This window comes from Alligator mississippiensis, chromosome 7 (assembly GCF_030867095.1).
Source record: "Alligator mississippiensis isolate rAllMis1 chromosome 7, rAllMis1, whole genome shotgun sequence".
Classification (NCBI taxonomy): domain Eukaryota; kingdom Metazoa; phylum Chordata; order Crocodylia; family Alligatoridae; genus Alligator; species Alligator mississippiensis.
In genome coordinates, this window is record NC_081830.1 from 37717647 (window position 1) to 37744833 (window position 27187).

Sequence of the window (27187 nt, forward strand, 5' to 3'; positions counted from 1 at the left end):
CGCGGGAGGTGTGGGGGCCGGAGCGGGGCCCAGCTTGCCAGGCGTGGACGCAGCGTGGATGCAGGAGGGGGCGCCGTGGTCCTTTCGGTTGCCAGATCCTTGCGCAGGTGGCCCCGGTCCGCCTTGGCCGTGACCCCGGGGCGCATTTTTCTGTGGCCGGCACTTCTGGCCAGCTCGCTACTCGCCCCCTTTCCCAGGTCCCGTTCGCCTCTGTTAGAGAGCACGGGGTCCGGCACGGGCCCCTGGCGCACCCCGCCGCTTGCTTCTCTCTGTCCTGATAAGGGCCCGTTTCCGCTCCCTCCCAGCTTCCGATCCGCAAGTGGACGTTCCCGCCACTCCCCGGACTGCCTGGCATAGTGACGAGCCCCGGGTGGGGGACCTTGTCGGAGGCTTGGCGGAAGGAAGCGGGAGACGGCCGTTGGCAAGCGGGCCGCCCCGATCCACCTGCTGAATGACACTCTCCGAGCACTCCAGGCGGCCGGCGAGGCGCGGTTTCCCTGGGGCAGAGCCGCGTTGCTTGCTCCCCGGCAGTCGGTGTTCAGGCAGGCGCCGAGCGGTTCTGTATTGGACGCCTGTTTCTCCCGGTTTGCCGGGAGCAGAAGATAGGCCGCCTGGCCCGTGGTGCCCTGCATCCCCTCTGGAGCCTGTGCTCGGGTGCTGGCAGCCCACCAGGGCTCGGGGACCCGGGCGGTTTTCGGCGGGGGCTTGCGTGCTGCGGTTAGGAGCGCGGCCGTTTCCGGTCGGAGCTGCTCCAGGGCCCGGGGCCGAACGCCAGTGCTGGCTACAAATGTCCAACTCGGGATCCTTAAAATTCTAGTTTATTAGGCGGATTGAAACACTGTAATGAGTTAAATCATAAACCTTGGGGCTGGTCCCCCCGCACGCACGCACGCACGCACGCACGCACGCACGCACACACACAGTAGCAAGCTACAGAGTCAGGTATACCTATCCTAGAAGCGCTGGAGTCTGCCGTCGATGGCCAGTCGAGCCTTCTTTCAGCGTGGTGTTATCCTCCAGAAGGGGGTCGCCGGCTGGTCCTTCTGGCTGGACAGGTGTGGTCAAGTTGGAGATGAAGAGGGCGCCCCTGAGGGTCACTTTTCACTGCCTTTTCTCTGTCCTTGGCAGACTTTGGTGACTCCCCAGTTTTCAGGTTTGCCCAATACAGGGGTCATTGACTCTCGTGGGACTTTCCCCTCCCCCCCCCCCGCTCGGTGGCTACTGGATGGCATCTGTCAGCCCCAGGGGTCGTGCGCATGAACGTGCAGGTTTGGGAGTCCGTTGATGAATTTGGAATAGGGCTCTGGGAGCGGTCGCTCTGGAGATATTCAGCCCCAAAGTTGTTCCCCGGCGTGGATTAACTGAGGCCAGGGCTTCTGGCCCTTGATCAGTGACGTTTAGAGATTTCCCGGTTGTTACATTGCGTTGTATTGAATTTTTCCGTTGGTTGATCTGCAGCTCCCAGGTGTTAATTTCTGTCTGCTACTATGTTACACATTCAATCATGTTACACATTCAATCACGGATTGACTGGCTCTTTCAGGGGCCAGCCTGATACAGGGAAGGGCAGTTTGATTCCTGCCCTTGTTAACATTGTTACAATGTATAACTTACTTATGAAACTAAACACATTCAGTGGAAAGTTGAAAGGTGAGGAGTCTAAAAGATAAGCTACAAATGCCATGGCACACAAATAGATAAAACTACCAAAATACAAGGGGAGATACAAAATGCACACACACAACTTTGAAAACACAATTCCTCATCTTAAAGTGAAAGAGAGAGGAAGGAAGAAAAGGTAGAAAAAGGGAAACATATCCAAAGAGGGGAGAGCAAATGCAGGCAAGAGGAAAAGGGGGCTTTCTGCCACACCAGCAGGTGCCGGTGGTCGGCCCCGGTGGAGTTTGTCGGTTTCCGGTCCCGCCTGAGGTGCTGCGGCCTGGGTTGGGGTCAGCCCCGCTGCCTTGTCCCTGGAGAGGAGTGGGCGTGGGGAGGGAACGCCCCTGAGATCTTGCCCGGGGCAGGCGGGCGCAAGGAATGCCTGGAGGCTCTGGGCGGCGGCCCTGGCCTCCTTGAGCGCCCCCCAGGCCGGGCTGTGGATGCGAAGGCCCCAGTGAGTCCCTGGCAGGTGTTGGGCTTGTGCTGGACTGGAAGAGACGTTGAGGGGGAGCTTGCGTGTAGCCAGTGCCTGGGCCCGCCGTTTCCGTGCGGTTGTTGGTGGAGCGTGGCAGGGGATTTGCCCGAGCTGGGGGTGTCTTTTCCTGGTCGTGGCTTAGGACTGGGTGCGGTGGCAGGGGCAGGCTGTGTGCGGGGCCAGGAGGGGAGAGGAGGGGCCCGGGTCAGGGGTGGGGGCCTGGAGCAGGGAGGCGGGAGGCGGGCAGCAGGCTGGAGTTGGGGGAGGCGGGCGGGGGTCAGGGGGTGCGCGCCCAGGGCGAGCAGGGGCGGTGGGCCGTGAGTGCGCACGTGTTGGTGTTGGGCGCGCGTGTGACGGGAGGGGCGGGGCGGGGCGGGCTGTGTGCGGGCGCGGGGAGGTGGGGCGGGCCGGGAGCAGGCGTGCGGGGTGGGAGCGGGGTGTACGCCGGCCTGAAAAGGGCCGGGCGAGGCAGGGCTGGCGCCTACGGCCATACCACCCTGAACACGCCCGATCTCGTCTGATCTCGGAAGCTAAGCAGGGTTGGGCCCGGTTAGTACCTGGATGGGAGACCGCCTGGGAATACCGGGTGCTGTAGGCTTTTGCAACTGTTGCGCGCATCCTGGCCAGCCCTTCTTTCTTGGTCCCTGGCCGGGGGCCCGGGTTGCCCGGCGCGTGCTGCAGGCTCCCCGCCCCAGCCCTGGAGCACCGGGCAGGGGCAGGGGCAGGGGCAGGGGAGCCCTTGCCCGAGGCGCGTGGGCCTGTGTGGAGGGGAGCAGGCGGGGGAGCTTGGGGGAGTGCTGCGCCCCCAGCCCGTGGGGGCGGGCCTGGCGCTGGTGCTGGTGCTGGTGCCGGGCGGGCTGGGGGTGCCGAGGCGGCAGCGTGCGAGCCCAAGCACATCACAATTGCCCTTTACCGTCTGGGGCCGTAGGTGCGCCTTGCCCAGGCTCCTGCGTCGCCCCGTGGCAGGGAGCGGACGCTGAAGGGCCGAGGGGCCTGCGGAGAAGCAGGGGGGGGTTCCGCTGCCGCTCTCTCCCCTGCCGCCGGCAGCGGCGAAGGTCTCGGCCGTTGTCCTTGGGAGGCTGCGCGCCTATCTGCCGCGCCGAATGGCCGCCGGCGGCCCTTTCCAGCGAGAATCCGAGCGAGCCCTTTGTGAGCCCGGCTGAGTGGTCAGGTTGCGCGGCGTGTGGTGGCAGGAGGTTCCGCGCGTGAGCGTCACGGCACGGCCTGGGGTAAAAGAGCTGCCTGGGGGCCGTTTGCAACTTCCCAGCTGCGGGGTTCACGCCATGAGCCCTGGCCCGTGTCTCGTGCGAGACGGGAAATGGGGAATCCCCACCGAGTCCTCTCTTTGCCGCTCGCTCGGGAGTTTGGAAACCCTCAGCACGTCCCGCCTCCGGCGTCTCTTTTCTGGAGGGAAAAGGCCTGGCCTCGGGAGCCTCTCCTCCCGCGGGGGACCCTCCGTGCCGCTCCTCCGCCCGGCTGCCCTTCTCTGTGCCCGCTCCGTGTGTGCCGCGGGAGGTGTGGGGGCCGGAGCGGGGCCCAGCTTGCCAGGCGTGGACGCAGCGTGGATGCAGGAGGGGGCGCCGTGGTCCTTTCGGTTGCCAGATCCTTGCGCAGGTGGCCCCGGTCCGCCTTGGCCGTGACCCCGGGGCGCATTTTTCTGTGGCCGGCACTTCTGGCCAGCTCGCTACTCGCCCCCTTTCCCAGGTCCCGTTCGCCTCTGTTAGAGAGCACGGGGTCCGGCACGGGCCCCTGGCGCACCCCGCCGCTTGCTTCTCTCTGTCCTGATAAGGGCCCGTTTCCGCTCCCTCCCAGCTTCCGATCCGCAAGTGGACGTTCCCGCCACTCCCCGGACTGCCTGGCATAGTGACGAGCCCCGGGTGGGGGACCTTGTCGGAGGCTTGGCGGAAGGAAGCGGGAGACGGCCGTTGGCAAGCGGGCCGCCCCGATCCACCTGCTGAATGACACTCTCCGAGCACTCCAGGCGGCCGGCGAGGCGCGGTTTCCCTGGGGCAGAGCCGCGTTGCTTGCTCCCCGGCAGTCGGTGTTCAGGCAGGCGCCGAGCGGTTCTGTATTGGACGCCTGTTTCTCCCGGTTTGCCGGGAGCAGAAGATAGGCCGCCTGGCCCGTGGTGCCCTGCATCCCCTCTGGAGCCTGTGCTCGGGTGCTGGCAGCCCACCAGGGCTCGGGGACCCGGGCGGTTTTCGGCGGGGGCTTGCGTGCTGCGGTTAGGAGCGCGGCCGTTTCCGGTCGGAGCTGCTCCAGGGCCCGGGGCCGAACGCCAGTGCTGGCTACAAATGTCCAACTCGGGATCCTTAAAATTCTAGTTTATTAGGCGGATTGAAACACTGTAATGAGTTAAATCATAAACCTTGGGGCTGGTCCCCCCGCACGCACGCACGCACGCACGCACGCACGCACGCACACACACAGTAGCAAGCTACAGAGTCAGGTATACCTATCCTAGAAGCGCTGGAGTCTGCCGTCGATGGCCAGTCGAGCCTTCTTTCAGCGTGGTGTTATCCTCCAGAAGGGGGTCGCCGGCTGGTCCTTCTGGCTGGACAGGTGTGGTCAAGTTGGAGATGAAGAGGGCGCCCCTGAGGGTCACTTTTCACTGCCTTTTCTCTGTCCTTGGCAGACTTTGGTGACTCCCCAGTTTTCAGGTTTGCCCAATCCAGGGGTCATTGACTCTCGTGGGACTTTCCCCTCCCCCCCCCCCGCTCGGTGGCTACTGGATGGCATCTGTCAGCCCCAGGGGTCGTGCGCATGAACGTGCAGGTTTGGGAGTCCGTTGATGAATTTGGAATAGGGCTCTGGGAGCGGTCGCTCTGGAGATATTCAGCCCCAAAGTTGTTCCCCGGCGTGGATTAACTGAGGCCAGGGCTTCTGGCCCTTGATCAGTGACGTTTAGAGATTTCCCGGTTGTTACATTGCGTTGTATTGAATTTTTCCGTTGGTTGATCTGCAGCTCCCAGGTGTTAATTTCTGTCTGCTACTATGTTACACATTCAATCATGTTACACATTCAATCACGGATTGACTGGCTCTTTCAGGGGCCAGCCTGATACAGGGAAGGGCAGTTTGATTCCTGCCCTTGTTAACATTGTTACAATGTATAACTTACTTATGAAACTAAACACATTCAGTGGAAAGTTGAAAGGTGAGGAGTCTAAAAGATAAGCTACAAATGCCATGGCACACAAATAGATAAAACTACCAAAATACAAGGGGAGATACAAAATGCACACACACAACTTTGAAAACACAATTCCTCATCTTAAAGTGAAAGAGAGAGGAAGGAAGAAAAGGTAGAAAAAGGGAAACATATCCAAAGAGGGGAGAGCAAATGCAGGCAAGAGGAAAAGGGGGCTTTCTGCCACACCAGCAGGTGCCGGTGGTCGGCCCCGGTGGAGTTTGTCGGTTTCCGGTCCCGCCTGAGGTGCTGCGGCCTGGGTTGGGGTCAGCCCCGCTGCCTTGTCCCTGGAGAGGAGTGGGCGTGGGGAGGGAACGCCCCTGAGATCTTGCCCGGGGCAGGCGGGCGCAAGGAATGCCTGGAGGCTCTGGGCGGCGGCCCTGGCCTCCTTGAGCGCCCCCCAGGCCGGGCTGTGGATGCGAAGGCCCCAGTGAGTCCCTGGCAGGTGTTGGGCTTGTGCTGGACTGGAAGAGACGTTGAGGGGGAGCTTGCGTGTAGCCAGTGCCTGGGCCCGCCGTTTCCGTGCGGGTGTTGGTGGAGCGTGGCAGGGGATTTGCCCGAGCTGGGGGTGTCTTTTCCTGGTCGTGGCTTAGGACTGGGTGCGGTGGCAGGGGCAGGCTGTGTGCGGGGCCAGGAGGGGAGAGGAGGGGCCCGGGTCAGGGGTGGGGGCCTGGAGCAGGGAGGCGGGAGGCGGGCAGCAGGCTGGAGTTGGGGGAGGCGGGCGGGGGTCAGGGGGTGCGCGCCCAGGGCGAGCAGGGGCGGTGGGCCGTGAGTGCGCACGTGTTGGTGTTGGGCGCGCGTGTGACGGGAGGGGCGGGGCGGGCTGTGTGCGGGCGCGGGGAGGTGGGGCGGGCCGGGAGCAGGCGTGCGGGGTGGGAGCGGGGTGTACGCCGGCCTGAAAAGGGCCGGGCGAGGCAGGGCTGGCGCCTACGGCCATACCACCCTGAACACGCCCGATCTCGTCTGATCTCGGAAGCTAAGCAGGGTTGGGCCCGGTTAGTACCTGGATGGGAGACCGCCTGGGAATACCGGGTGCTGTAGGCTTTTGCAACTGTTGCGCGCATCCTGGCCAGCCCTTCTTTCTTGGTCCCTGGCCGGGGGCCCGGGTTGCCCGGCGCGTGCTGCAGGCTCCCCGCCCCAGCCCTGGAGCACCGGGCAGGGGCAGGGGCAGGGGCAGGGGAGCCCTTGCCCGAGGCGCGTGGGCCTGTGTGGAGGGGAGCAGGCGGGGGAGCTTGGGGGAGTGCTGCGCCCCCAGCCCGTGGGGGCGGGCCTGGCGCTGGTGCTGGTGCTGGTGCCGGGCGGGCTGGGGGTGCCGAGGCGGCAGCGTGCGAGCCCAAGCACATCACAATTGCCCTTTACCGTCTGGGGCCGTAGGTGCGCCTTGCCCAGGCTCCTGCGTCGCCCCGTGGCAGGGAGCGGACGCTGAAGGGCCGAGGGGCCTGCGGAGAAGCAGGGGGGGGTTCCGCTGCCGCTCTCTCCCCTGCCGCCGGCAGCGGCGAAGGTCTCGGCCGTTGTCCTTGGGAGGCTGCGCGCCTATCTGCCGCGCCGAATGGCCGCCGGCGGCCCTTTCCAGCGAGAATCCGAGCGAGCCCTTTGTGAGCCCGGCTGAGTGGTCAGGTTGCGCGGCGTGTGGTGGCAGGAGGTTCCGCGCGTGAGCGTCACGGCACGGCCTGGGGTAAAAGAGCTGCCTGGGGGCCGTTTGCAACTTCCCAGCTGCGGGGTTCACGCCATGAGCCCTGGCCCGTGTCTCGTGCGAGACGGGAAATGGGGAATCCCCACCGAGTCCTCTCTTTGCCGCTCGCTCGGGAGTTTGGAAACCCTCAGCACGTCCCGCCTCCGGCGTCTCTTTTCTGGAGGGAAAAGGCCTGGCCTCGGGAGCCTCTCCTCCCGCGGGGGACCCTCCGTGCCGCTCCTCCGCCCGGCTGCCCTTCTCTGTGCCCGCTCCGTGTGTGCCGCGGGAGGTGTGGGGGCCGGAGCGGGGCCCAGCTTGCCAGGCGTGGACGCAGCGTGGATGCAGGAGGGGGCGCCGTGGTCCTTTCGGTTGCCAGATCCTTGCGCAGGTGGCCCCGGTCCGCCTTGGCCGTGACCCCGGGGCGCATTTTTCTGTGGCCGGCACTTCTGGCCAGCTCGCTACTCGCCCCCTTTCCCAGGTCCCGTTCGCCTCTGTTAGAGAGCACGGGGTCCGGCACGGGCCCCTGGCGCACCCCGCCGCTTGCTTCTCTCTGTCCTGATAAGGGCCCGTTTCCGCTCCCTCCCAGCTTCCGATCCGCAAGTGGACGTTCCCGCCACTCCCCGGACTGCCTGGCATAGTGACGAGCCCCGGGTGGGGGACCTTGTCGGAGGCTTGGCGGAAGGAAGCGGGAGACGGCCGTTGGCAAGCGGGCCGCCCCGATCCACCTGCTGAATGACACTCTCCGAGCACTCCAGGCGGCCGGCGAGGCGCGGTTTCCCTGGGGCAGAGCCACGTTGCTTGCTCCCCGGCAGTCGGTGTTCAGGCAGGCGCCGAGCGGTTCTGTATTGGACGCCTGTTTCTCCCGGTTTGCCGGGAGCAGAAGATAGGCCGCCTGGCCCGTGGTGCCCTGCATCCCCTCTGGAGCCTGTGCTCGGGTGCTGGCAGCCCACCAGGGCTCGGGGACCCGGGCGGTTTTCGGCGGGGGCTTGCGTGCTGCGGTTAGGAGCGCGGCCGTTTCCGGTCGGAGCTGCTCCAGGGCCCGGGGCCGAACGCCAGTGCTGGCTACAAATGTCCAACTCGGGATCCTTAAAATTCTAGTTTATTAGGCGGATTGAAACACTGTAATGAGTTAAATCATAAACCTTGGGGCTGGTCCCCCCGCACGCACGCACGCACGCACGCACGCACGCACGCACACAGTAGCAAGCTACAGAGTCAGGTATACCTATCCTAGAAGCGCTGGAGTCTGCCGTCGATGGCCAGTCGAGCCTTCTTTCAGCGTGGTGTTATCCTCCAGAAGGGGGTCGCCGGCTGGTCCTTCTGGCTGGACAGGTGTGGTCAAGTTGGAGATGAAGAGGGCGCCCCTGAGGGTCACTTTTCACTGCCTTTTCTCTGTCCTTGGCAGACTTTGGTGACTCCCCAGTTTTCAGGTTTGCCCAATACAGGGGTCATTGACTCTCGTGGGACTTTCCCCTCCCCCCCCCCCGCTCGGTGGCTACTGGATGGCATCTGTCAGCCCCAGGGGTCGTGCGCATGAACGTGCAGGTTTGGGAGTCCGTTGATGAATTTGGAATAGGGCTCTGGGAGCGGTCGCTCTGGAGATATTCAGCCCCAAAGTTGTTCCCCGGCGTGGATTAACTGAGGCCAGGGCTTCTGGCCCTTGATCAGTGACGTTTAGAGATTTCCCGGTTGTTACATTGCGTTGTATTGAATTTTTCCGTTGGTTGATCTGCAGCTCCCAGGTGTTAATTTCTGTCTGCTACTATGTTACACATTCAATCATGTTACACATTCAATCACGGATTGACTGGCTCTTTCAGGGGCCAGCCTGATACAGGGAAGGGCAGTTTGATTCCTGCCCTTGTTAACATTGTTACAATGTATAACTTACTTATGAAACTAAACACATTCAGTGGAAAGTTGAAAGGTGAGGAGTCTAAAAGATAAGCTACAAATGCCATGGCACACAAATAGATAAAACTACCAAAATACAAGGGGAGATACAAAATGCACACACACAACTTTGAAAACACAATTCCTCATCTTAAAGTGAAAGAGAGAGGAAGGAAGAAAAGGTAGAAAAAGGGAAACATATCCAAAGAGGGGAGAGCAAATGCAGGCAAGAGGAAAAGGGGGCTTTCTGCCACACCAGCAGGTGCCGGTGGTCGGCCCCGGTGGAGTTTGTCGGTTTCCGGTCCCGCCTGAGGTGCTGCGGCCTGGGTTGGGGTCAGCCCCGCTGCCTTGTCCCTGGAGAGGAGTGGGCGTGGGGAGGGAACGCCCCTGAGATCTTGCCCGGGGCAGGCGGGCGCAAGGAATGCCTGGAGGCTCTGGGCGGCGGCCCTGGCCTCCTTGAGCGCCCCCCAGGCCGGGCTGTGGATGCGAAGGCCCCAGTGAGTCCCTGGCAGGTGTTGGGCTTGTGCTGGACTGGAAGAGACGTTGAGGGGGAGCTTGCGTGTAGCCAGTGCCTGGGCCCGCCGTTTCCGTGCGGGTGTTGGTGGAGCGTGGCAGGGGATTTGCCCGAGCTGGGGGTGTCTTTTCCTGGTCGTGGCTTAGGACTGGGTGCGGTGGCAGGGGCAGGCTGTGTGCGGGGCCAGGAGGGGAGAGGAGGGGCCCGGGTCAGGGGTGGGGGCCTGGAGCAGGGAGGCGGGAGGCGGGCAGCAGGCTGGAGTTGGGGGAGGCGGGCGGGGGTCAGGGGGTGCGCGCCCAGGGCGAGCAGGGGCGGTGGGCCGTGAGTGCGCACGTGTTGGTGTTGGGCGCGCGTGTGACGGGAGGGGCGGGGCGGGGCGGGCTGTGTGCGGGCGCGGGGAGGTGGGGCGGGCCGGGAGCAGGCGTGCGGGGTGGGAGCGGGGTGTACGCCGGCCTGAAAAGGGCCGGGCGAGGCAGGGCTGGCGCCTACGGCCATACCACCCTGAACACGCCCGATCTCGTCTGATCTCGGAAGCTAAGCAGGGTTGGGCCCGGTTAGTACCTGGATGGGAGACCGCCTGGGAATACCGGGTGCTGTAGGCTTTTGCAACTGTTGCGCGCATCCTGGCCAGCCCTTCTTTCTTGGTCCCTGGCCGGGGGCCCGGGTTGCCCGGCGCGTGCTGCAGGCTCCCCGCCCCAGCCCTGGAGCACCGGGCAGGGGCAGGGGCAGGGGCAGGGGAGCCCTTGCCCGAGGCGCGTGGGCCTGTGTGGAGGGGAGCAGGCGGGGGAGCTTGGGGGAGTGCTGCGCCCCCAGCCCGTGGGGGCGGGCCTGGCGCTGGTGCTGGTGCTGGTGCCGGGCGGGCTGGGGGTGCCGAGGCGGCAGCGTGCGAGCCCAAGCACATCACAATTGCCCTTTACCGTCTGGGGCCGTAGGTGCGCCTTGCCCAGGCTCCTGCGTCGCCCCGTGGCAGGGAGCGGACGCTGAAGGGCCGAGGGGCCTGCGGAGAAGCAGGGGGGGGTTCCGCTGCCGCTCTCTCCCCTGCCGCCGGCAGCGGCGAAGGTCTCGGCCGTTGTCCTTGGGAGGCTGCGCGCCTATCTGCCGCGCCGAATGGCCGCCGGCGGCCCTTTCCAGCGAGAATCCGAGCGAGCCCTTTGTGAGCCCGGCTGAGTGGTCAGGTTGCGCGGCGTGTGGTGGCAGGAGGTTCCGCGCGTGAGCGTCACGGCACGGCCTGGGGTAAAAGAGCTGCCTGGGGGCCGTTTGCAACTTCCCAGCTGCGGGGTTCACGCCATGAGCCCTGGCCCGTGTCTCGTGCGAGACGGGAAATGGGGAATCCCCACCGAGTCCTCTCTTTGCCGCTCGCTCGGGAGTTTGGAAACCCTCAGCACGTCCCGCCTCCGGCGTCTCTTTTCTGGAGGGAAAAGGCCTGGCCTCGGGAGCCTCTCCTCCCGCGGGGGACCCTCCGTGCCGCTCCTCCGCCCGGCTGCCCTTCTCTGTGCCCGCTCCGTGTGTGCCGCGGGAGGTGTGGGGGCCGGAGCGGGGCCCAGCTTGCCAGGCGTGGACGCAGCGTGGATGCAGGAGGGGGCGCCGTGGTCCTTTCGGTTGCCAGATCCTTGCGCAGGTGGCCCCGGTCCGCCTTGGCCGTGACCCCGGGGCGCATTTTTCTGTGGCCGGCACTTCTGGCCAGCTCGCTACTCGCCCCCTTTCCCAGGTCCCGTTCGCCTCTGTTAGAGAGCACGGGGTCCGGCACGGGCCCCTGGCGCACCCCGCCGCTTGCTTCTCTCTGTCCTGATAAGGGCCCGTTTCCGCTCCCTCCCAGCTTCCGATCCGCAAGTGGACGTTCCCGCCACTCCCCGGACTGCCTGGCATAGTGACGAGCCCCGGGTGGGGGACCTTGTCGGAGGCTTGGCGGAAGGAAGCGGGAGACGGCCGTTGGCAAGCGGGCCGCCCCGATCCACCTGCTGAATGACACTCTCCGAGCACTCCAGGCGGCCGGCGAGGCGCGGTTTCCCTGGGGCAGAGCCACGTTGCTTGCTCCCCGGCAGTCGGTGTTCAGGCAGGCGCCGAGCGGTTCTGTATTGGACGCCTGTTTCTCCCGGTTTGCCGGGAGCAGAAGATAGGCCGCCTGGCCCGTGGTGCCCTGCATCCCCTCTGGAGCCTGTGCTCGGGTGCTGGCAGCCCACCAGGGCTCGGGGACCCGGGCGGTTTTCGGCGGGGGCTTGCGTGCTGCGGTTAGGAGCGCGGCCGTTTCCGGTCGGAGCTGCTCCAGGGCCCGGGGCCGAACGCCAGTGCTGGCTACAAATGTCCAACTCGGGATCCTTAAAATTCTAGTTTATTAGGCGGATTGAAACACTGTAATGAGTTAAATCATAAACCTTGGGGCTGGTCCCCCCGCACGCACGCACGCACGCACGCACGCACGCACGCACGCACGCACACAGTAGCAAGCTACAGAGTCAGGTATACCTATCCTAGAAGCGCTGGAGTCTGCCGTCGATGGCCAGTCGAGCCTTCTTTCAGCGTGGTGTTATCCTCCAGAAGGGGGTCGCCGGCTGGTCCTTCTGGCTGGACAGGTGTGGTCAAGTTGGAGATGAAGAGGGCGCCCCTGAGGGTCACTTTTCACTGCCTTTTCTCTGTCCTTGGCAGACTTTGGTGACTCCCCAGTTTTCAGGTTTGCCCAATACAGGGGTCATTGACTCTCGTGGGACTTTCCCCTCCCCCCCCCCCCGCTCGGTGGCTACTGGATGGCATCTGTCAGCCCCAGGGGTCGTGCGCATGAACGTGCAGGTTTGGGAGTCCGTTGATGAATTTGGAATAGGGCTCTGGGAGCGGTCGCTCTGGAGATATTCAGCCCCAAAGTTGTTCCCCGGCGTGGATTAACTGAGGCCAGGGCTTCTGGCCCTTGATCAGTGACGTTTAGAGATTTCCCGGTTGTTACATTGCGTTGTATTGAATTTTTCCGTTGGTTGATCTGCAGCTCCCAGGTGTTAATTTCTGTCTGCTACTATGTTACACATTCAATCATGTTACACATTCAATCACGGATTGACTGGCTCTTTCAGGGGCCAGCCTGATACAGGGAAGGGCAGTTTGATTCCTGCCCTTGTTAACATTGTTACAATGTATAACTTACTTATGAAACTAAACACATTCAGTGGAAAGTTGAAAGGTGAGGAGTCTAAAAGATAAGCTACAAATGCCATGGCACACAAATAGATAAAACTACCAAAATACAAGGGGAGATACAAAATGCACACACACAACTTTGAAAACACAATTCCTCATCTTAAAGTGAAAGAGAGAGGAAGGAAGAAAAGGTAGAAAAAGGGAAACATATCCAAAGAGGGGAGAGCAAATGCAGGCAAGAGGAAAAGGGGGCTTTCTGCCACACCAGCAGGTGCCGGTGGTCGGCCCCGGTGGAGTTTGTCGGTTTCCGGTCCCGCCTGAGGTGCTGCGGCCTGGGTTGGGGTCAGCCCCGCTGCCTTGTCCCTGGAGAGGAGTGGGCGTGGGGAGGGAACGCCCCTGAGATCTTGCCCGGGGCAGGCGGGCGCAAGGAATGCCTGGAGGCTCTGGGCGGCGGCCCTGGCCTCCTTGAGCGCCCCCCAGGCCGGGCTGTGGATGCGAAGGCCCCAGTGAGTCCCTGGCAGGTGTTGGGCTTGTGCTGGACTGGAAGAGACGTTGAGGGGGAGCTTGCGTGTAGCCAGTGCCTGGGCCCGCCGTTTCCGTGCGGGTGTTGGTGGAGCGTGGCAGGGGATTTGCCCGAGCTGGGGGTGTCTTTTCCTGGTCGTGGCTTAGGACTGGGTGCGGTGGCAGGGGCAGGCTGTGTGCGGGGCCAGGAGGGGAGAGGAGGGGCCCGGGTCAGGGGTGGGGGCCTGGAGCAGGGAGGCGGGAGGCGGGCAGCAGGCTGGAGTTGGGGGAGGCGGGCGGGGGTCAGGGGGTGCGCGCCCAGGGCGAGCAGGGGCGGTGGGCCGTGAGTGCGCACGTGTTGGTGTTGGGCGCGCGTGTGACGGGAGGGGCGGGGCGGGGCGGGCTGTGTGCGGGCGCGGGGAGGTGGGGCGGGCCGGGAGCAGGCGTGCGGGGTGGGAGCGGGGTGTACGCCGGCCTGAAAAGGGCCGGGCGAGGCAGGGCTGGCGCCTACGGCCATACCACCCTGAACACGCCCGATCTCGTCTGATCTCGGAAGCTAAGCAGGGTTGGGCCCGGTTAGTACCTGGATGGGAGACCGCCTGGGAATACCGGGTGCTGTAGGCTTTTGCAACTGTTGCGCGCATCCTGGCCAGCCCTTCTTTCTTGGTCCCTGGCCGGGGGCCCGGGTTGCCCGGCGCGTGCTGCAGGCTCCCCGCCCCAGCCCTGGAGCACCGGGCAGGGGCAGGGGCAGGGGCAGGGGAGCCCTTGCCCGAGGCGCGTGGGCCTGTGTGGAGGGGAGCAGGCGGGGGAGCTTGGGGGAGTGCTGCGCCCCCAGCCCGTGGGGGCGGGCCTGGCGCTGGTGCTGGTGCTGGTGCCGGGCGGGCTGGGGGTGCCGAGGCGGCAGCGTGCGAGCCCAAGCACATCACAATTGCCCTTTACCGTCTGGGGCCGTAGGTGCGCCTTGCCCAGGCTCCTGCGTCGCCCCGTGGCAGGGAGCGGACGCTGAAGGGCCGAGGGGCCTGCGGAGAAGCAGGGGGGGGTTCCGCTGCCGCTCTCTCCCCTGCCGCCGGCAGCGGCGAAGGTCTCGGCCGTTGTCCTTGGGAGGCTGCGCGCCTATCTGCCGCGCCGAATGGCCGCCGGCGGCCCTTTCCAGCGAGAATCCGAGCGAGCCCTTTGTGAGCCCGGCTGAGTGGTCAGGTTGCGCGGCGTGTGGTGGCAGGAGGTTCCGCGCGTGAGCGTCACGGCACGGCCTGGGGTAAAAGAGCTGCCTGGGGGCCGTTTGCAACTTCCCAGCTGCGGGGTTCACGCCATGAGCCCTGGCCCGTGTCTCGTGCGAGACGGGAAATGGGGAATCCCCACCGAGTCCTCTCTTTGCCGCTCGCTCGGGAGTTTGGAAACCCTCAGCACGTCCCGCCTCCGGCGTCTCTTTTCTGGAGGGAAAAGGCCTGGCCTCGGGAGCCTCTCCTCCCGCGGGGGACCCTCCGTGCCGCTCCTCCGCCCGGCTGCCCTTCTCTGTGCCCGCTCCGTGTGTGCCGCGGGAGGTGTGGGGGCCGGAGCGGGGCCCAGCTTGCCAGGCGTGGACGCAGCGTGGATGCAGGAGGGGGCGCCGTGGTCCTTTCGGTTGCCAGATCCTTGCGCAGGTGGCCCCGGTCCGCCTTGGCCGTGACCCCGGGGCGCATTTTTCTGTGGCCGGCACTTCTGGCCAGCTCGCTACTCGCCCCCTTTCCCAGGTCCCGTTCGCCTCTGTTAGAGAGCACGGGGTCCGGCACGGGCCCCTGGCGCACCCCGCCGCTTGCTTCTCTCTGTCCTGATAAGGGCCCGTTTCCGCTCCCTCCCAGCTTCCGATCCGCAAGTGGACGTTCCCGCCACTCCCCGGACTGCCTGGCATAGTGACGAGCCCCGGGTGGGGGACCTTGTCGGAGGCTTGGCGGAAGGAAGCGGGAGACGGCCGTTGGCAAGCGGGCCGCCCCGATCCACCTGCTGAATGACACTCTCCGAGCACTCCAGGCGGCCGGCGAGGCGCGGTTTCCCTGGGGCAGAGCCGCGTTGCTTGCTCCCCGGCAGTCGGTGTTCAGGCAGGCGCCGAGCGGTTCTGTATTGGACGCCTGTTTCTCCCGGTTTGCCGGGAGCAGAAGATAGGCCGCCTGGCCCGTGGTGCCCTGCATCCCCTCTGGAGCCTGTGCTCGGGTGCTGGCAGCCCACCAGGGCTCGGGGACCCGGGCGGTTTTCGGCGGGGGCTTGCGTGCTGCGGTTAGGAGCGCGGCCGTTTCCGGTCGGAGCTGCTCCAGGGCCCGGGGCCGAACGCCAGTGCTGGCTACAAATGTCCAACTCGGGATCCTTAAAATTCTAGTTTATTAGGCGGATTGAAACACTGTAATGAGTTAAATCATAAACCTTGGGGCTGGTCCCCCCGCACGCACGCACGCACGCACGCACGCACGCACGCACACACACAGTAGCAAGCTACAGAGTCAGGTATACCTATCCTAGAAGCGCTGGAGTCTGCCGTCGATGGCCAGTCGAGCCTTCTTTCAGCGTGGTGTTATCCTCCAGAAGGGGGTCGCCGGCTGGTCCTTCTGGCTGGACAGGTGTGGTCAAGTTGGAGATGAAGAGGGCGCCCCTGAGGGTCACTTTTCACTGCCTTTTCTCTGTCCTTGGCAGACTTTGGTGACTCCCCAGTTTTCAGGTTTGCCCAATCCAGGGGTCATTGACTCTCGTGGGACTTTCCCCTCCCCCCCCCCCGCTCGGTGGCTACTGGATGGCATCTGTCAGCCCCAGGGGTCGTGCGCATGAACGTGCAGGTTTGGGAGTCCGTTGATGAATTTGGAATAGGGCTCTGGGAGCGGTCGCTCTGGAGATATTCAGCCCCAAAGTTGTTCCCCGGCGTGGATTAACTGAGGCCAGGGCTTCTGGCCCTTGATCAGTGACGTTTAGAGATTTCCCGGTTGTTACATTGCGTTGTATTGAATTTTTCCGTTGGTTGATCTGCAGCTCCCAGGTGTTAATTTCTGTCTGCTACTATGTTACACATTCAATCATGTTACACATTCAATCACGGATTGACTGGCTCTTTCAGGGGCCAGCCTGATACAGGGAAGGGCAGTTTGATTCCTGCCCTTGTTAACATTGTTACAATGTATAACTTACTTATGAAACTAAACACATTCAGTGGAAAGTTGAAAGGTGAGGAGTCTAAAAGATAAGCTACAAATGCCATGGCACACAAATAGATAAAACTACCAAAATACAAGGGGAGATACAAAATGCACACACACAACTTTGAAAACACAATTCCTCATCTTAAAGTGAAAGAGAGAGGAAGGAAGAAAAGGTAGAAAAAGGGAAACATATCCAAAGAGGGGAGAGCAAATGCAGGCAAGAGGAAAAGGGGGCTTTCTGCCACACCAGCAGGTGCCGGTGGTCGGCCCCGGTGGAGTTTGTCGGTTTCCGGTCCCGCCTGAGGTGCTGCGGCCTGGGTTGGGGTCAGCCCCGCTGCCTTGTCCCTGGAGAGGAGTGGGCGTGGGGAGGGAACGCCCCTGAGATCTTGCCCGGGGCAGGCGGGCGCAAGGAATGCCTGGAGGCTCTGGGCGGCGGCCCTGGCCTCCTTGAGCGCCCCCCAGGCCGGGCTGTGGATGCGAAGGCCCCAGTGAGTCCCTGGCAGGTGTTGGGCTTGTGCTGGACTGGAAGAGACGTTGAGGGGGAGCTTGCGTGTAGCCAGTGCCTGGGCCCGCCGTTTCCGTGCGGTTGTTGGTGGAGCGTGGCAGGGGATTTGCCCGAGCTGGGGGTGTCTTTTCCTGGTCGTGGCTTAGGACTGGGTGCGGTGGCAGGGGCAGGCTGTGTGCGGGGCCAGGAGGGGAGAGGAGGGGCCCGGGTCAGGGGTGGGGGCCTGGAGCAGGGAGGCGGGAGGCGGGCAGCAGGCTGGAGTTGGGGGAGGCGGGCGGGGGTCAGGGGGTGCGCGCCCAGGGCGAGCAGGGGCGGTGGGCCGTGAGTGCGCACGTGTTGGTGTTGGGCGCGCGTGTGACGGGAGGGGCGGGGCGGGGCGGGCTGTGTGCGGGCGCGGGGAGGTGGGGCGGGCCGGGAGCAGGCGTGCGGGGTGGGAGCGGGGTGTACGCCGGCCTGAAAAGGGCCGGGCGAGGCAGGGCTGGCGCCTACGGCCATACCACCCTGAACACGCCCGATCTCGTCTGATCTCGGAAGCTAAGCAGGGTTGGGCCCGGTTAGTACCTGGATGGGAGACCGCCTGGGAATACCGGGTGCTGTAGGCTTTTGCAACTGTTGCGCGCATCCTGGCCAGCCCTTCTTTCTTGGTCCCTGGCCGGGGGCCCGGGTTGCCCGGCGCGTGCTGCAGGCTCCCCGCCCCAGCCCTGGAGCACCGGGCAGGGGCAGGGGCAGGGGCAGGGGAGCCCTTGCCCGAGGCGCGTGGGCCTGTGTGGAGGGGAGCAGGCGGGGGAGCTTGGGGGAGTGCTGCGCCCCCAGCCCGTGGGGGCGGGCCTGGCGCTGGTGCTGGTGCTGGTGCCGGGCGGGCTGGGGGTGCCGAGGCGGCAGCGTGCGAGCCCAAGCACATCACAATTGCCCTTTACCGTCTGGGGCCGTAGGTGCGCCTTGCCCAGGCTCCTGCGTCGCCCCGTGGCAGGGAGCGGACGCTGAAGGGCCGAGGGGCCTGCGGAGAAGCAGGGGGGGGTTCCGCTGCCGCTCTCTCCCCTGCCGCCGGCAGCGGCGAAGGTCTCGGCCGTTGTCCTTGGGAGGCTGCGCGCCTATCTGCCGCGCCGAATGGCCGCCGGCGGCCCTTTCCAGCGAGAATCCGAGCGAGCCCTTTGTGAGCCCGGCTGAGTGGTCAGGTTGCGCGGCGTGTGGTGGCAGGAGGTTCCGCGCGTGAGCGTCACGGCACGGCCTGGGGTAAAAGAGCTGCCTGGGGGCCGTTTGCAACTTCCCAGCTGCGGGGTTCACGCCATGAGCCCTGGCCCGTGTCTCGTGCGAGACGGGAAATGGGGAATCCCCACCGAGTCCTCTCTTTGCCGCTCGCTCGGGAGTTTGGAAACCCTCAGCACGTCCCGCCTCCGGCGTCTCTTTTCTGGAGGGAAAAGGCCTGGCCTCGGGAGCCTCTCCTCCCGCGGGGGACCCTCCGTGCCGCTCCTCCGCCCGGCTGCCCTTCTCTGTGCCCGCTCCGTGTGTGCCGCGGGAGGTGTGGGGGCCGGAGCGGGGCCCAGCTTGCCAGGCGTGGACACAGCGTGGATGCAGGAGGGGGCGCCGTGGTCCTTTCGGTTGCCAGATCCTTGCGCAGGTGGCCCCGGTCCGCCTTGGCCGTGACCCCGGGGCGCATTTTTCTGTGGCCGGCACTTCTGGCCAGCTCGCTACTCGCCCCCTTTCCCAGGTCCCGTTCGCCTCTGTTAGAGAGCACGGGGTCCGGCACGGGCCCCTGGCGCACCCCGCCGCTTGCTTCTCTCTGTCCTGATAAGGGCCCGTTTCCGCTCCCTCCCAGCTTCCGATCCGCAAGTGGACGTTCCCGCCACTCCCCGGACTGCCTGGCATAGTGACGAGCCCCGGGTGGGGGACCTTGTCGGAGGCTTGGCGGAAGGAAGCGGGAGACGGCCGTTGGCAAGCGGGCCGCCCCGATCCACCTGCTGAATGACACTCTCCGAGCACTCCAGGCGGCCGGCGAGGCGCGGTTTCCCTGGGGCAGAGCCGCGTTGCTTGCTCCCCGGCAGTCGGTGTTCAGGCAGGCGCCGAGCGGTTCTGTATTGGACGCCTGTTTCTCCCGGTTTGCCGGGAGCAGAAGATAGGCCGCCTGGCCCGTGGTGCCCTGCATCCCCTCTGGAGCCTGTGCTCGGGTGCTGGCAGCCCACCAGGGCTCGGGGACCCGGGCGGTTTTCGGCGGGGGCTTGCGTGCTGCGGTTAGGAGCGCGGCCGTTTCCGGTCGGAGCTGCTCCAGGGCCCGGGGCCGAACGCCAGTGCTGGCTACAAATGTCCAACTCGGGATCCTTAAAATTCTAGTTTATTAGGCGGATTGAAACACTGTAATGAGTTAAATCATAAACCTTGGGGCTGGTCCCCCCGCACGCACGCACGCACGCACGCACGCACACACACAGTAGCAAGCTACAGAGTCAGGTATACCTATCCTAGAAGCGCTGGAGTCTGCCGTCGATGGCCAGTCGAGCCTTCTTTCAGCGTGGTGTTATCCTCCAGAAGGGGGTCGCCGGCTGGTCCTTCTGGCTGGACAGGTGTGGTCAAGTTGGAGATGAAGAGGGCGCCCCTGAGGGTCACTTTTCACTGCCTTTTCTCTGTCCTTGGCAGACTTTGGTGACTCCCCAGTTTTCAGGTTTGCCCAATACAGGGGTCATTGACTCTCGTGGGACTTTCCCCTCCCCCCCCCCCCGCTCGGTGGCTACTGGATGGCATCTGTCAGCCCCAGGGGTCGTGCGCATGAACGTGCAGGTTTGGGAGTCCGTTGATGAATTTGGAATAGGGCTCTGGGAGCGGTCGCTCTGGAGATATTCAGCCCCAAAGTTGTTCCCCGGCGTGGATTAACTGAGGCCAGGGCTTCTGGCCCTTGATCAGTGACGTTTAGAGATTTCCCGGTTGTTACATTGCGTTGTATTGAATTTTTCCGTTGGTTGATCTGCAGCTCCCAGGTGTTAATTTCTGTCTGCTACTATGTTACACATTCAATCATGTTACACATTCAATCACGGATTGACTGGCTCTTTCAGGGGCCAGCCTGATACAGGGAAGGGCAGTTTGATTCCTGCCCTTGTTAACATTGTTACAATGTATAACTTACTTATGAAACTAAACACATTCAGTGGAAAGTTGAAAGGTGAGGAGTCTAAAAGATAAGCTACAAATGCCATGGCACACAAATAGATAAAACTACCAAAATACAAGGGGAGATACAAAATGCACACACACAACTTTGAAAACACAATTCCTCATCTTAAAGTGAAAGAGAGAGGAAGGAAGAAAAGGTAGAAAAAGGGAAACATATCCAAAGAGGGGAGAGCAAATGCAGGCAAGAGGAAAAGGGGGCTTTCTGCCACACCAGCAGGTGCCGGTGGTCGGCCCCGGTGGAGTTTGTCGGTTTCCGGTCCCGCCTGAGGTGCTGCGGCCTGGGTTGGGGTCAGCCCCGCTGCCTTGTCCCTGGAGAGGAGTGGGCGTGGGGAGGGAACGCCCCTGAGATCTTGCCCGGGGCAGGCGGGCGCAAGGAATGCCTGGAGGCTCTGGGCGGCGGCCCTGGCCTCCTTGAGCGCCCCCCAGGCCGGGCTGTGGATGCGAAGGCCCCAGTGAGTCCCTGGCAGGTGTTGGGCTTGTGCTGGACTGGAAGAGACGTTGAGGGGGAGCTTGCGTGTAGCCAGTGCCTGGGCCCGCCGTTTCCGTGCGGGTGTTGGTGGAGCGTGGCAGGGGATTTGCCCGAGCTGGGGGTGTCTTTTCCTGGTCGTGGCTTAGGACTGGGTGCGGTGGCAGGGGCAGGCTGTGTGCGGGGCCAGGAGGGGAGAGGAGGGGCCCGGGTCAGGGGTGGGGGCCTGGAGCAGGGAGGCGGGAGGCGGGCAGCAGGCTGGAGTTGGGGGAGGCGGGCGGGGGTCAGGGGGTGCGCGCCCAGGGCGAGCAGGGGCGGTGGGCCGTGAGTGCGCACGTGTTGGTGTTGGGCGCGCGTGTGACGGGAGGGGCGGGGCGGGGCGGGCTGTGTGCGGGCGCGGGGAGGTGGGGCGGGCCGGGAGCAGGCGTGCGGGGTGGGAGCGGGGTGTACGCCGGCCTGAAAAGGGCCGGGCGAGGCAGGGCTGGCGCCTACGGCCATACCACCCTGAACACGCCCGATCTCGTCTGATCTCGGAAGCTAAGCAGGGTTGGGCCCGGTTAGTACCTGGATGGGAGACCGCCTGGGAATACCGGGTGCTGTAGGCTTTTGCAACTGTTGCGCGCATCCTGGCCAGCCCTTCTTTCTTGGTCCCTGGCCGGGGGCCCGGGTTGCCCGGCGCGTGCTGCAGGCTCCCCGCCCCAGCCCTGGAGCACCGGGCAGGGGCAGGGGCAGGGGCAGGGGAGCCCTTGCCCGAGGCGCGTGGGCCTGTGTGGAGGGGAGCAGGCGGGGGAGCTTGGGGGAGTGCTGCGCCCCCAGCCCGTGGGGGCGGGCCTGGCGCTGGTGCTGGTGCTGGTGCCGGGCGGGCTGGGGGTGCCGAGGCGGCAGCGTGCGAGCCCAAGCACATCACAATTGCCCTTTACCGTCTGGGGCCGTAGGTGCGCCTTGCCCAGGCTCCTGCGTCGCCCCGTGGCAGGGAGCGGACGCTGAAGGGCCGAGGGGCCTGCGGAGAAGCAGGGGGGGGTTCCGCTGCCGCTCTCTCCCCTGCCGCCGGCAGCGGCGAAGGTCTCGGCCGTTGTCCTTGGGAGGCTGCGCGCCTATCTGCCGCGCCGAATGGCCGCCGGCGGCCCTTTCCAGCGAGAATCCGAGCGAGCCCTTTGTGAGCCCGGCTGAGTGGTCAGGTTGCGCGGCGTGTGGTGGCAGGAGGTTCCGCGCGTGAGCGTCACGGCACGGCCTGGGGTAAAAGAGCTGCCTGGGGGCCGTTTGCAACTTCCCAGCTGCGGGGTTCACGCCATGAGCCCTGCCCGTGTCTCGTGCGAGACGGGAAATGGGGAATCCCCACCGAGTCCTCTCTTTGCCGCTCGCTCGGGAGTTTGGAAACCCCCAGCACGTCCCGCCTCCGGCCGTCTCTTTTCTGGAGGGAAAAGGCCTGGCCTCGGGAGCCTCTCCTCCCGCGGGGGACCCTCCGTGCCGCTCCTCCGCCCGGCTGCCCTTCTCTGTGCCCGCTCCGTGTGTGCCGCGGGAGGTGTGGGGGCCGGAGCGGGGCCCAGCTTGCCAGGCGTGGACGCAGCGTGGATGCAGGAGGGGGCGCCGTGGTCCTTTCGGTTGCCAGATCCTTGCGCAGGTGGCCCCGGTCCGCCTTGGCCGTGACCCCGGGGCGCATTTTTCTGTGGCCGGCACTTCTGGCCAGCTCGCTACTCGCCCCCTTTCCCAGGTCCCGTTCGCCTCTGTTAGAGAGCACGGGGTCCGGCACGGGCCCCTGGCGCACCCCGCCGCTTGCTTCTCTCTGTCCTGATAAGGGCCCGTTTCCGCTCCCTCCCAGCTTCCGATCCGCAAGTGGACGTTCCCGCCACTCCCCGGACTGCCTGGCATAGTGACGAGCCCCGGGTGGGGGACCTTGTCGGAGGCTTGGCGGAAGGAAGCGGGAGACGGCCGTTGGCAAGCGGGCCGCCCCGATCCACCTGCTGAATGACACTCTCCGAGCACTCCAGGCGGCCGGCGAGGCGCGGTTTCCCTGGGGCAGAGCCACGTTGCTTGCTCCCCGGCAGTCGGTGTTCAGGCAGGCGCCGAGCGGTTCTGTATTGGACGCCTGTTTCTCCCGGTTTGCCGGGAGCAGAAGATAGGCCGCCTGGCCCGTGGTGCCCTGCATCCCCTCTGGAGCCTGTGCTCGGGTGCTGGCAGCCCACCAGGGCTCGGGGACCCGGGCGGTTTTCGGCGGGGGCTTGCGTGCTGCGGTTAGGAGCGCGGCCGTTTCCGGTCGGAGCTGCTCCAGGGCCCGGGGCCGAACGCCAGTGCTGGCTACAAATGTCCAACTCGGGATCCTTAAAATTCTAGTTTATTAGGCGGATTGAAACACTGTAATGAGTTAAATCATAAACCTTGGGGCTGGTCCCCCCGCACGCACGCACGCACGCACGCACGCACGCACACAGTAGCAAGCTACAGAGTCAGGTATACCTATCCTAGAAGCGCTGGAGTCTGCCGTCGATGGCCAGTCGAGCCTTCTTTCAGCGTGGTGTTATCCTCCAGAAGGGGGTCGCCGGCTGGTCCTTCTGGCTGGACAGGTGTGGTCAAGTTGGAGATGAAGAGGGCGCCCCTGAGGGTCACTTTTCACTGCCTTTTCTCTGTCCTTGGCAGACTTTGGTGACTCCCCAGTTTTCAGGTTTGCCCAATCCAGGGGTCATTGACTCTCGTGGGACTTTCCCCTCCCCCCCCCCCCGCTCGGTGGCTACTGGATGGCATCTGTCAGCCCCAGGGGTCGTGCGCATGAACGTGCAGGTTTGGGAGTCCGTTGATGAATTTGGAATAGGGCTCTGGGAGCGGTCGCTCTGGAGATATTCAGCCCCAAAGTTGTTCCCCGGCGTGGATTAACTGAGGCCAGGGCTTCTGGCCCTTGATCAGTGACGTTTAGAGATTTCCCGGTTGTTACATTGCGTTGTATTGAATTTTTCCGTTGGTTGATCTGCAGCTCCCAGGTGTTAATTTCTGTCTGCTACTATGTTACACATTCAATCATGTTACACATTCAATCACGGATTGACTGGCTCTTTCAGGGGCCAGCCTGATACAGGGAAGGGCAGTTTGATTCCTGCCCTTGTTAACATTGTTACAATGTATAACTTACTTATGAAACTAAACACATTCAGTGGAAAGTTGAAAGGTGAGGAGTCTAAAAGATAAGCTACAAATGCCATGGCACACAAATAGATAAAACTACCAAAATACAAGGGGAGATACAAAATGCACACACACAACTTTGAAAACACAATTCCTCATCTTAAAGTGAAAGAGAGAGGAAGGAAGAAAAGGTAGAAAAAGGGAAACATATCCAAAGAGGGGAGAGCAAATGCAGGCAAGAGGAAAAGGGGGCTTTCTGCCACACCAGCAGGTGCCGGTGGTCGGCCCCGGTGGAGTTTGTCGGTTTCCGGTCCCGCCTGAGGTGCTGCGGCCTGGGTTGGGGTCAGCCCCGCTGCCTTGTCCCTGGAGAGGAGTGGGCGTGGGGAGGGAACGCCCCTGAGATCTTGCCCGGGGCAGGCGGGCGCAAGGAATGCCTGGAGGCTCTGGGCGGCGGCCCTGGCCTCCTTGAGCGCCCCCCAGGCCGGGCTGTGGATGCGAAGGCCCCAGTGAGTCCCTGGCAGGTGTTGGGCTTGTGCTGGACTGGAAGAGACGTTGAGGGGGAGCTTGCGTGTAGCCAGTGCCTGGGCCCGCCGTTTCCGTGCGGGTGTTGGTGGAGCGTGGCAGGGGATTTGCCCGAGCTGGGGGTGTCTTTTCCTGGTCGTGGCTTAGGACTGGGTGCGGTGGCAGGGGCAGGCTGTGTGCGGGGCCAGGAGGGGAGAGGAGGGGCCCGGGTCAGGGGTGGGGGCCTGGAGCAGGGAGGCGGGAGGCGGGCAGCAGGCTGGAGTTGGGGGAGGCGGGCGGGGGTCAGGGGGTGCGCGCCCAGGGCGAGCAGGGGCGGTGGGCCGTGAGTGCGCACGTGTTGGTGTTGGGCGCGCGTGTGACGGGAGGGGCGGGGCGGGGCGGGCTGTGTGCGGGCGCGGGGAGGTGGGGCGGGCCGGGAGCAGGCGTGCGGGGTGGGAGCGGGGTGTACGCCGGCCTGAAAAGGGCCGGGCGAGGCAGGGCTGGCGCCTACGGCCATACCACCCTGAACACGCCCGATCTCGTCTGATCTCGGAAGCTAAGCAGGGTTGGGCCCGGTTAGTACCTGGATGGGAGACCGCCTGGGAATACCGGGTGCTGTAGGCTTTTGCAACTGTTGCGCGCATCCTGGCCAGCCCTTCTTTCTTGGTCCCTGGCCGGGGGCCCGGGTTGCCCGGCGCGTGCTGCAGGCTCCCCGCCCCAGCCCTGGAGCACCGGGCAGGGGCAGGGGCAGGGGCAGGGGAGCCCTTGCCCGAGGCGCGTGGGCCTGTGTGGAGGGGAGCAGGCGGGGGAGCTTGGGGGAGTGCTGCGCCCCCAGCCCGTGGGGGCGGGCCTGGCGCTGGTGCTGGTGCTGGTGCCGGGCGGGCTGGGGGTGCCGAGGCGGCAGCGTGCGAGCCCAAGCACATCACAATTGCCCTTTACCGTCTGGGGCCGTAGGTGCGCCTTGCCCAGGCTCCTGCGTCGCCCCGTGGCAGGGAGCGGACGCTGAAGGGCCGAGGGGCCTGCGGAGAAGCAGGGGGGGGTTCCGCTGCCGCTCTCTCCCCTGCCGCCGGCAGCGGCGAAGGTCTCGGCCGTTGTCCTTGGGAGGCTGCGCGCCTATCTGCCGCGCCGAATGGCCGCCGGCGGCCCTTTCCAGCGAGAATCCGAGCGAGCCCTTTGTGAGCCCGGCTGAGTGGTCAGGTTGCGCGGCGTGTGGTGGCAGGAGGTTCCGCGCGTGAGCGTCACGGCACGGCCTGGGGTAAAAGAGCTGCCTGGGGGCCGTTTGCAACTTCCCAGCTGCGGGGTTCACGCCATGAGCCCTGGCCCGTGTCTCGTGCGAGACGGGAAATGGGGAATCCCCACCGAGTCCTCTCTTTGCCGCTCGCTCGGGAGTTTGGAAACCCTCAGCACGTCCCGCCTCCGGCGTCTCTTTTCTGGAGGGAAAAGGCCTGGCCTCGGGAGCCTCTCCTCCCGCGGGGGACCCTCCGTGCCGCTCCTCCGCCCGGCTGCCCTTCTCTGTGCCCGCTCTGTGTGTGCCGCGGGAGGTGTGGGGGCCGGAGCGGGGCCCAGCTTGCCAGGCTTGGACGCAGCGTGGATGCAGGAGGGGGCGCCGTGGTCCTTTCGGTTGCCAGATCCTTGCGCAGGTGGCCCCGGTCCGCCTTGGCCGTGACCCCGGGGCGCATTTTTCTGTGGCCGGCACTTCTGGCCAGCTCGCTACTCGCCCCCCTTTCCCAGGTCCCGTTCGCCTCTGTTAGAGAGCACGGGGTCCGGCACGGGCCCCTGGCGCACCCCGCCGCTTGCTTCTCTCTGTCCTGATAAGGGCCCGTTTCCGCTCCCTCCCAGCTTCCGATCCGCAAGTGGACGTTCCCGCCACTCCCCGGACTGCCTGGCATAGTGACGAGCCCCGGGTGGGGGACCTTGTCGGAGGCTTGGCGGAAGGAAGCGGGAGACGGCCGTTGGCAAGCGGGCCGCCCCGATCCACCTGCTGAATGACACTCTCCGAGCACTCCAGGCGGCCGGCGAGGCGCGGTTTCCCTGGGGCAGAGCCGCGTTGCTTGCTCCCCGGCAGTCGGTGTTCAGGCAGGCGCCGAGCGGTTCTGTATTGGACGCCTGTTTCTCCCGGTTTGCCGGGAGCAGAAGATAGGCCGCCTGGCCCGTGGTGCCCTGCATCCCCTCTGGAGCCTGTGCTCGGGTGCTGGCAGCCCACCAGGGCTCGGGGACCCGGGCGGTTTTCGGCGGGGGCTTGCGTGCTGCGGTTAGGAGCGCGGCCGTTTCCGGTCGGAGCTGCTCCAGGGCCCGGGGCCGAACGCCAGTGCTGGCTACAAATGTCCAACTCGGGATCCTTAAAATTCTAGTTTATTAGGCGGATTGAAACACTGTAATGAGTTAAATCATAAACCTTGGGGCTGGTCCCCCCGCACGCACGCACGCACGCACGCACGCACGCACGCACGCACGCACACAGTAGCAAGCTACAGAGTCAGGTATACCTATCCTAGAAGCGCTGGAGTCTGCCGTCGATGGCCAGTCGAGCCTTCTTTCAGCGTGGTGTTATCCTCCAGAAGGGGGTCGCCGGCTGGTCCTTCTGGCTGGACAGGTGTGGTCAAGTTGGAGATGAAGAGGGCGCCCCTGAGGGTCACTTTTCACTGCCTTTTCTCTGTCCTTGGCAGACTTTGGTGACTCCCCAGTTTTCAGGTTTGCCCAATCCAGGGTCATTGACTCTCGTGGGACTTTCCCTCCCCCCCCCCCGCTCGGTGGCTACTGGATGGCATCTGTCAGCCCCAGGGGTCGTGCGCAATGAACGTGCAGGTTTGGGAGTCCGTTGATGAATTTGGAATAGGGCTCTGGAGCGGTCGCTCTGGAGATATTCAGCCCCAAAGTTGTTCCCCGGCGTGGATTAACTGAGGCCAGGGCTTCTGGCCCTTGATCAGTGACGTTTAGAGATTTCCCGGTTGTTACATTGCGTTGTATTGAATTTTTCCGTTGGTTGATCTGCAGCTCCCAGGTGTTAATTTCTGTCTGCTACTATGTTACACATTCAATCATGTTACACATTCAATCACGGATTGACTGGCTCTTTCAGGGGCCAGCCTGATACAGGGAAGGGCAGTTTGATTCCTGCCCTTGTTAACATTGTTACAATGTATAACTTACTTATGAAACTAAACACATTCAGTGGAAAGTTGAAAGGTGAGGAGTCTAAAAGATAAGCTACAAATGCCATGGCACACAAATAGATAAAACTACCAAAATAA

General features: G+C 64.3%; 7 non-coding genes across 7 annotated transcripts; all 7 read left to right on the forward strand.

Moving 5' to 3' along the window:
• The first annotated feature begins 2613 nt into the window (after nt 1–2613).
• LOC132251972 (5S ribosomal RNA) lies at nt 2614–2732 on the forward strand. Its single transcript, XR_009463717.1, has one exon. It is a non-coding gene; the product is annotated as a 5S ribosomal RNA (ribosomal RNA).
• A 3517-nt stretch (nt 2733–6249) lies between these two features.
• Nucleotides 6250–6368, forward strand: LOC132251973 (5S ribosomal RNA). The gene has a single exon (XR_009463718.1). It is a non-coding gene; the product is annotated as a 5S ribosomal RNA (ribosomal RNA).
• Nucleotides 6369–9886: 3518 nt separating this feature from the next.
• On the forward strand, nt 9887–10005 carry LOC132251974 (5S ribosomal RNA). Its single transcript, XR_009463719.1, has one exon. It is a non-coding gene; the product is annotated as a 5S ribosomal RNA (ribosomal RNA).
• Nucleotides 10006–13532: 3527 nt separating this feature from the next.
• On the forward strand, nt 13533–13651 carry LOC132251975 (5S ribosomal RNA). The gene has a single exon (XR_009463720.1). It is a non-coding gene; the product is annotated as a 5S ribosomal RNA (ribosomal RNA).
• A 3522-nt stretch (nt 13652–17173) lies between these two features.
• LOC132251976 (5S ribosomal RNA) lies at nt 17174–17292 on the forward strand. The gene has a single exon (XR_009463721.1). It is a non-coding gene; the product is annotated as a 5S ribosomal RNA (ribosomal RNA).
• A 3515-nt stretch (nt 17293–20807) lies between these two features.
• LOC132251977 (5S ribosomal RNA) lies at nt 20808–20926 on the forward strand. Its single transcript, XR_009463722.1, has one exon. It is a non-coding gene; the product is annotated as a 5S ribosomal RNA (ribosomal RNA).
• Nucleotides 20927–24441: 3515 nt separating this feature from the next.
• LOC132251978 (5S ribosomal RNA) lies at nt 24442–24560 on the forward strand. The gene has a single exon (XR_009463723.1). It is a non-coding gene; the product is annotated as a 5S ribosomal RNA (ribosomal RNA).
• The last annotated feature ends 2627 nt before the right edge of the window (nt 24561–27187 follow it).